The sequence below is a fragment of the Poecilia latipinna genome, unplaced genomic scaffold (assembly GCF_001443285.1).
Source record: "Poecilia latipinna isolate Pla-1442-1.1 unplaced genomic scaffold, P_latipinna-1.0 Scaffold3506, whole genome shotgun sequence".
NCBI classification, from domain to species: domain Eukaryota; kingdom Metazoa; phylum Chordata; class Actinopteri; order Cyprinodontiformes; family Poeciliidae; genus Poecilia; species Poecilia latipinna.
In genome coordinates, this window is record NW_015116122.1 from 1,873 (window position 1) to 11,320 (window position 9,448).

The following is a 9,448-nucleotide window of genomic DNA, read 5'->3' on the forward strand; positions in this document are numbered from 1 at the left end:
TAGTTGCCCACTAGGTTGTACGTCATTATGAGTGGCTTACGAAGTACTTTTTTGTAATAAAAGGTGTAAAGTTTACGTTTAACTAATCTTAATGGTTTTAAAATGCATTGAAGAATGTTTTTCAACTATTAATATTAGTGATGAGACAAAATTAATATCTGAATTTCAAAATAGAACAGGACAATCAGAATGAAATACAGCGCGGTGGTTATAAGGCACATAAACATAGCTTAATTTATTTCTAAAACTATATAGGAAACACATTGAATGCTTAAATCAGTCAGAATAATTAAACTTAATTTATTTGAACTATTCTGATTTTGTTACAAAATATTTTAGGGTTAGATGGAAGACTTTTATTCTTGTTTTAAAAATATTTTTAAAACGTGGTAAAAATGTGCCCATTCTCTTTTGTAAAGTTCATGTATGCTGTTTGTAGTAGACCCTTCTGAATAGTTCAAAATTACAGGTGTAATCTTCCAAAACCCCAGCTGTCGTCTGACATGTACAAGTCCCATATGGTCTAGCGGTTAGGATTCCTGGTTTTCACCCAGGCGGCCCGGGTTCGACTCCCGGTATGGGAACAAGTTTTTTAATTCTTAAATGACTATTATTTTAAAATCTTATCCATGACATAGCATAGCAGCAGTCGGAATATGTTCAAACATCACCCGTTAATGTTTTCCGAGGAAAAAAATCCCCACGGACCCCGCCCGTTCAGGAATTATCGTGTATTACCCTCATCCCACATCGGACATTCATTCCCGGAAGATGCACATTACCAGTTGTTTCTCTCTGTGTCAATTCTTATCAGTCCGTGGAGTACAGGCGAGCAAAGCAAACGGCACTTTCGTCCGCAAAATTACGCGTTTGAGCCTACCAGTTTTCAAATGAACACCTGCGAGTGAGTAACGTTTTATAAAACGCATTTATTGTCCAGCCTGTTTGATGTTAATCTCTCGTTAATGACATAAAATTTCTCCTTTTTGTTTCGTACTTTTAAAGAAGCGGGATATGATGTAAAATAAAAAGTAACTTAATTTCAACGCCGAACCTGTCCTGCCCCCTCGGTGCTGACAGGCGAACTTGCAGGGCTTTTGCCAAACTTTGTTGTCGGGCCAATTATTTCCCAGGAAAATGTGACTGCTAGGAATTCCCCACGCATCAGCAGCCTCTGTCGGAGAAAACCGCGACCTTGTGTCAGGAAAGCACACGAAAGCAGCAACGGGAGGGTAAAATCTGACGGCTGCCAGAGCGATGATGTAGCTTTAGCACCGTTACAGCCTGCCGACTCGCACTAAAAGGAGTCATTATGTATTTGGACGTTTTATGATGTGAAGTACCTGTAGAAAGCCCCGGATTGTGCTTCAGTGATGACATCTTCTTCCAAGGTAAGTACAGACAGGATTTAAATACAATCTTCCATGTTGGTGTGACTGTTTGCTGGGAAGGTGATCTGGATTAGTACATATTTTATTATCTAGTGAAGAATATCATGTGAAGTCTCAAGGTTGATATGGTATCAAGACTTAACCATTGTAGCATTCTATTTTGTACTGAATGCTACAAGTACAAAATTCTGTGTGCTGTTAAATTAATGTGGGTGAAATCAAAAGATGTTATTAATAACTAGCAGGACTACACCACCCTGAAGGTCTTTCCCCACACTACTCCATAGATTACAGTGACTCCCCTTTGTGTCAGTCAGCTGGCATGTGACCACACTGAGACCAGGCTGAAAAGTCTGTGCACTTCTTATAGCAGTCACAAGTCACAGAAGAATACAGCAGTTGTTTTGTCTCTCAGTTGCTCATTATTTGAAGGGAGTGTTTTGTTATGAGCAGCATACAGTTGTGTTGACCTGGTCAGAGGCAGCGCCTTGCAAGAGTCTTCACTCCCCTTCAACTTTTCATCATTATTGGTACAATGCTTAGCATTTTGTGGGATGTTGGGTGTAAATGAAGGAGTTTCTGAAAGTGTTGGAGCATTAAAACAAAGTTATGTCTCTTAACTTTATTCAACTGAACAAAAACTGAATTTTTGGACCTAATGAGAAACTAAGAGTCAGCACACACCTTATGCTGTTACCTAGAAACTAGTAATCAGATCCAAAACCTCGTAGTGATGGATTCAGAACTGACCCACACATAAAGATAATTACAAAATCAGTCTTCTACCTCCTGAAGAACATTTCTGGATAGACCAGAATTGCAGTTTTCTGGCCTATCGCCGATTATCGATCTTTAATAAGCCTAACCTGCCGATTATGACTTTGGATAGTACTGACTTTTTTGTCTGAGATGTTTCTATGTATAGCAAGAAAGTCACTGATTTGTAAACAGTATCATAGACTGCAAACATGCAAACAAGTCCTGTTGCAGAGTCAAAGGACAGAGTGGTTGATTTTTAGACCTTTTCCAGTGTAGATACGATCTGTGGGTAAGATTGATACAAATGTAAGTGTTGGCTGATCACCGATATCCGAAAATTAAGGCAGTTGGGGCCGATTATTGGTGCACTCCTACTAATGTCCCAACAAGATCTTGAGAGATCTGTTGTATCAACCTTTCAGACCACTCAGGTCTTCTGGTTCTGGTGAACTCTGGACCCCCAGAACCAGAACCAAACATGGAGAAGCAGCATTCAGTTTGTATGTTTCTTTCATCTGAAACAAACTTCCAGAAAACTGCAAAACAGCCGAAATCCTGAGTTAATTTAAATCAAGACTAAAAACCAATTTGTTCAGAGTTGCCTTCCATTGATAACTGAATCATGATTAGTTTTAGTCTTTATTCTAAATTTTCATGACTTTCCTTTATTATACCACTACTATATAATGTTTGTTTTTTATATTTTAATCATGTAAAGCACTTTGGATTACCGTGTTGCTCAAATGAACTTCCCCTGCCTTAGCAATTACAGTTGGATTCTAGCTGAGACGCAGTAGTGTGTAATTGTGTCCTAATTTCTAACGATTTTAAGATATAAAGTGCTCCGTATTCAGCCCCATTTACTCTAATTCCCATAAAAAGTATTTGTTGATTTTGTTGAAAGTAAGTGGGCCAAGTCTAGACCCACTTGGCATTAAGCAAAGAAGTCAGAGAGAATCCAGAGTTCTCTAGAAATCAGATTGTTACAGATCGATGGAATAATTAGGACTGTGCATCTCCCTAAGCTCACCATCCCTCTTCATAAAACATGGTAGAGGCTGAATCATGCTGTGGGAATGTTTTTGTTTTCAGGAAATACAGGAGATCTGCTTTTTGTTGAATGAAATGTTGTAAGACCTTTTCGAGTTTGCAAGAGATTTGAGTTGCCTTGATTTAGGACAAAATCACATTTATGTTGCTGGTTGTAACGTGAAAATATGGAAAAGTTAAAGTTTCCATTACTATAAGTATAAAGTTCCAGCTTTATTTAGCTTAAAAACAAGAAATAAAAACCTGCTTGGAGCTGCTGGTGACGCAGTGTGTCACTCTTTCCTAGACCATTCCAGGCTGAACATATTGACGAAAACTCAGAGATGTGATCAGATCACGTCTCTGAGTAAATGCTATGTGTTTTCTACAAATGCATGTCTGCAATGCTTTTTTCTTACTGTTCATCCACCCTAATCTGTGGGGAGTCAAAATGTTTGCCAGATGTTTACATTTTTGGGCTGAGATGCTTGTATCCTGGGACAGACAAACAGTGTTTCATTGGCTGGCCAGGGTTGCTCACTTCTGAGCAGGCAGTCGTGACGCAGAGGGAAGGGAGGAGAGTTACGAAATGTTAGTTTTACTGTCCCACTAGAGAGAGGACCAGCAGTCCGACCCGCCGGCCCTCCACCGACCCCTCCCTTCCGTCCCCCCCTCTGAAGTCTTCCCATGGTGGGAACACTGGCAGAGCCTGGTGGATAATTGGAAACTTCAGTCCCCTGAAAACAATTATCAAGGCTTTCCAAATATACTCCACCATGAAGTCATCCTGTTTGTTTCAATCGTTTGCCCTTGCTTTAGGAACGTCTTGCCACACGGCTGCCCACACAGCAGCCCCTCCTTCGCCCCATTCCTTTCTGCTTTGATAGCTTTCGGTTTGCAGGAAAACAGCCTCGGACCAGTGGAGTGTGTGTGTGGAGGCCAGAGCAGTTCCCGGTATCCTCCTTATCCTGGCACCGTTTTGTCTTTGGCAGCAGTCTGAGCTGCTCAGGCTCGTTCTGATGACCAAGGACAGCAGCAGCGAAGAGCTGCCGTTCTCCTCTTTTTCATGGCGAAGGGCTCCTCAGACATCAGACACCTCTTCTTGCTGAAGATGTACCCACCCGCCTTAATGGGCCTTGATATTGATTCAACTCCACAAAAAGAAGAACTGGGCTTTTATCCCATGTAGAAAGCAGCACTCCAGTTCCACAAATGCTTTCAGGGAAGCCTTGTAAGAGATGGGAAAGACTACAGCTGTTTCTTTTGCAAGTTGCTAGGGGTGGTAATGTTTCAAATAGAGGTGCAGAAAAAAAATCGATTCTAAAGAGAATCACAATTCCTAGTCTTGGCATGCCTTCTGCAATAAATCAATTAATCACATGGTAAATTAAAACAAATTCAATAATTTCCATTTGCATGACTATTTACTTTTTCTTTTCTCTTTTTCTACTAAAAACTGGATGACAAAAGTCTTCTGTATGGTGTTTTGGTCTCAGCTAGCCCTTATTTTCCCCAAGGATAATTCTGTTTACACAGACTTCATGATTCATTTTATTTATTTCTGTTGCTTTATGTATTTTGAATATTTAAAATGTTTTCCAGTTCAGTGTTAAATGTTCAGTAGAATTTAAAGGTTATTGATATTTGAGAGACTGTACTTGCATTATTATGCCATTCTGTATATTACTTGAAAATGGTCTCAAAATAATAATCATTTATCGCAATAACTTCCGTGATAATTTATCGCCCAGCAAAATTTGTTATTGCAACAGACCTCATCCTGGGAATTCCGGATCATTTTAAGATGCTTCATTTATTTTGTAAAATTATATTTTGAATAATTCTTTGATATTTTTTTAAAGTAAAAGTCAGACAGCTAAGCTAACCTAATACGGGTAATTTAAGTTACAGAATTTTATGCATGAACCTGTTTTTGCTTAAATGTAAACTGATGTAATTTGACACAGATTGGAACTTTATAGAATACATAGCTCTCATGTGACGTCACACTTCCGGAAACTTTGTAGCTGACAGCCATCTTGGTAGGAATCTGTAACTAACTGGAGTTGCTATGACGACAATAAACCAGCCACAAGCTTAGAATTAGCACTATCTAATTTACAAACAGCATAAGTATATTACAAACAATACTCAATTATAGTTTTTGAGTACTCTGCTTTCTTTTTATTTTTCTCGAAGCCATGGTTTATCTATGCTTTGTACCCCCTCCTGCTTACCAGGGTGGCAGTACAGTGGCGCGGATCACTTCTGGAAAACATGTATTGTTTTAAACAAATGTTCTATTTGTGTAAACAGTTTCAGAATTGAAAATAGTTTCTGAATTGAATTATCACCCTAAAAACCAGAACCGAATCAAATTGCTAGACTCTCACACTTTATTTGTGATTTTATTTACTTTGGTTAATTAATTGTAAATGTGAAACTTATATTGCTGAAACGATTCATTAGATGAATGGATTATTGAAATATTAATCGAATAATTAAGTAATCAATTAATCATTAACTGGAGCCTACAGACTCTCCTCAGAGCACTAATTAAGTCAAACATGTACAAAAAATTTACATTTTACATTAAAGATAAAAAACCCCATTTCAGTCTATAAAAATGTTGAACTCAAGTGGCAGTTTTAGTTTAACCCGGTTCAAATTCTGTAAAAAAAATCTCTTATTAAACATGTTTTACTATAGTTATTGATAAAAAAGTAATTAACTGATCAGCTGAGCTTTTCACATGTTGATCATTTTAGCTGCAAATGATCAAGTACTATATTATTGCATTTTAGGCAGTAGAATGTTTATTGTATTTAAAAACAATTTGTTTCTAACTTTATAACTTGATGCTTTTCCATGCCATAAATGTGAAAATAAATGTAATTTGGCATCTTAAGAATAACCACAAGATGGCAATGTTCATATGCTATGACTAAACAAACAGTCATGAGATGGCTGAAGTCTCAAACCACCCGCTGAAAGGCAGGAACCGGCTTGTGAAAAGAGAAATAAAACTATTGAACTTCCGCTTTTCACGTGTAAAAAATACCCTTTGCTGGGCTTGTTACTGTTAGCAGAAGGGAGGGGGAAACGTTTGCAAAGTTCCCTAATCGTAAGCTGCTGTTAAACGAACCCCAGCTTTTCTCTTCTTCTTTATTTCACACCTGACGATCACCTTGTCGGACATGTTTGATTGCAGCGGCAACAGCGCGCGCTCTCTGACCGAACATGACGTCAGAGAGAAAGGAGTGAGAGAGAGAAGGGGAAATTCCACCTGTAGCCTCTTCCTGTCTCACCAGCATGTGACACGGACGAGTCATCGAGTCTCCTTTGCTCCACGAATCCCTACCTTGTTATGATGTAATCCTGTGAAAGCACTCGGGGCTATTTTTAGTTGGAAAAAATGTGGAAAACTTGACTGGTATTGTAGGAATCGGCTGTTGATGGTAAAGAATTTGTTTTGTGAGGTCATAGTGACTCATGGTGAAATTAGATAAAGTGGTTCTAATAATCTAATAGCACAAAGCAACATCTCACTAAATGGAGACAATGATATTTGTTATTTTATATTGAACCATTTTCATTCTCTTAAAAAAACGGGTCCTGTCTCTTTAAGGATGATCTCTATTCTGATTGGTCACGCAGACTGTACCTGTTTTCTGCTTTGTAGGCGTGACGTGCCTGTTTTAGATCTCTATAAAAGAGTCTGATGAGCTGTTAGTAGGTCAGTGTAACTTTAGCTGTTTTTTACACTTATCTTTTGTTTCTGTTCGCTTTTTTAATCTAGTCAAAAAAAGAAGAAGCTCAATATATGTAAGAAACATACGACAGAGTATTATGGTCACGCTAAGAAAATAAAATATAGAAATAAATAAAGAAGTAAAAAAAATATAAAATTACAAGAATAAAGTTGTACAGGAATAAATACATGTTTGTACAAGAATAAAGTTTTATAATAGTCATAAATTTAGACTTTATTCTCTTAATATTGTAACTTAATTCTTAAAATATTATGGCCTCTCATATTATCACAACTTTTTTTCTTGTATTATTTCAACTTTATTCTTGTATGACTTTTTTCTTGAAATATTATGAGCAATGCTTGAAATATTATGACTTTATTCTCGTATCATCACAGCTTTATTTTTTTACAATTTTATTCTCAAAATATTATGACTTAATTCTCAAAATACTATGAATTTATTCTCATATTACATCATTATTCTCGTATTATTTCAACTTCATTCTTGTGCAACTTTATTCTTGTAATATTGTGGCTTTATCCTAAAATTTGCAGGAACTGCCATAGGCTCTCATGTCAATAGAACAATAGAACATTACCAACTCATTCAATCTGGTACCAAGGTCTTGCTAATAAAGTGGCCTGTTAGACTGGTATTGTAGGAATCGGCTGTTGATAGTCCCACCCAGTTATTAGCATACTCTAATGCTAATAACTGGGTGGGAAGGGAACATCTGCAGATTGTCCTGGAACACTTGGCACCTGAACACGAGTTAAAAATTTTCCTGGCCCTCTTGGAATGTTATGTGGAGTGTTTGGAGATCAAACTTACAACCCAGAGATTGCAATGCCATCAGACACCGTGCAGCTTAGAGCCTGGGAAAGCACCTCAGACATTTCAGCAAGTTCTTTGAGGCATTCCTAAGGAGTGTTTTAAAGGGACATCATGTAAAATCAACCTTTTTTAGTTTTGCATCATGATATAATATTATTCCCTCATCAAAACATACCTGGAGTTTTGCTTTCATTCTTTAATGTGTTTGAGAAATCCTTTAATCTCCATGGCAACCATTCAGCTGTGCAAAACCTAATGCCCCCTTTGAGCTGTGGCTCCTCAGAGCTGCAGAAGAGCTTCCACATAGCTTCCACATCCCTATGACTCCCCTACTCAGCTCCTTCAGACTAGCCAGCAGCAATTAGCAAACACCTGGTGGAGCTGCTTATCAGTTGAGCTCATTATACGAGCTACTTCTCAGTGCAACGCTGGTAAAAACGTTGGTATAGAGTTAATAGACTAGCAATGTTGTGTTGACAATTTTTTTTGTGTGTTTTAATTATATGAAATATTGTGAAACTGGTGACATGACCTCTACTGGTTTATCCACAGTTTTCACTCCTCACCATTGTTTATTTTTAAGCAGTTATGAGGCACTGTTACAAAACGGTTAAATTCTGCTGTGCAAGTTACTCAACATGTTGTTGCTAGGTAACCAAAGAATGAGTGAGTTGCTAGGTAACCAAAGAATGAGTGAATTAGTTGATTCCACCAACCTTGTTTAAGAACTGAAGCCTTTTCCTCTGCCTACATCTCCCAGAATGCTGTGCGGTTCTGGATTGGGGTTCAGTGAATATTCTGTATATTGTATTTTCAATACATTATCAGATGTACTATTTATTGATATTGATCATGTGTCTATCACAATGCATATTGCTGCTGAGAACAAGGATTGTTTGTCATGTACACACACTGAGCCGTGGCTCATTGTGTGACTTTGTTTGCAGGGAGGATGCTGTTGGCCCTCTCAGCATGCTGACATCATGAGATCAGCTAACCGCATTACTGCAATATATTTATGTTGCTCGCTGTGGTCCTAGCAGGTCCGCCAGCGTATTGAGCTGCATCTCTGATGTTCATGTAATCCCATTAAGGAGTGGCTGAGTTTGTAATGTTTTAGCTCACTGTCGTTTCAAGGCACAAAATAGTTCCTTGCGAAAATAGAAGCTGTCTTTGTCTGCAGCTTCAGCACATAATGACATTTCAGCCTGTTATTCTTCGTGTCTGCTTGGAGGTAATGAGGCAGTTGTGAGTGGATCATGAAGGCTTCTCCTGAGTCAGCTCAGTGCGGATTTACACTGAGCTTTGTCTGAAGATGCCACATGATCTGTCCGCTTTGCACTCCCAAATAATGTAACAAACTTCAAGCAAAGACAGCTGGTAGAGTGGATAATGAGCTTTAAATGATTTATTTTTTTGTATCTGGTGAATGCTTTTTTCCCCCTTTTTTAGGACGAGATGTTCTCAAGCTTGGTTAATTATTTAAGTACACAGAAGCTACACTGCAAAAACACAATCTTGCCATGTAGTTTTGGTCTAGATTTTAGTGCAAATATTTTAGTACACTTGAAATAAGACAAAACTAACTTACAAATAACTTTTCAGGAAGACACAGGAGCCTGTTTAAGGAGAACAATTTCTTATTATTAATGAAAAAGTACTTGTTCCATTGGAAAAGTG

General features: G+C 38.0%; 1 non-coding gene across 1 annotated transcript; it reads left to right on the plus strand.

Annotated features, from left to right (window-relative positions):
• The first annotated feature begins 512 nt into the window (after nt 1–512).
• trnae-uuc (transfer RNA glutamic acid (anticodon UUC)) lies at nt 513–584 on the plus strand. Its single transcript has one exon. It is a non-coding gene; the product is annotated as a tRNA-Glu (tRNA).
• The last annotated feature ends 8,864 nt before the right edge of the window (nt 585–9,448 follow it).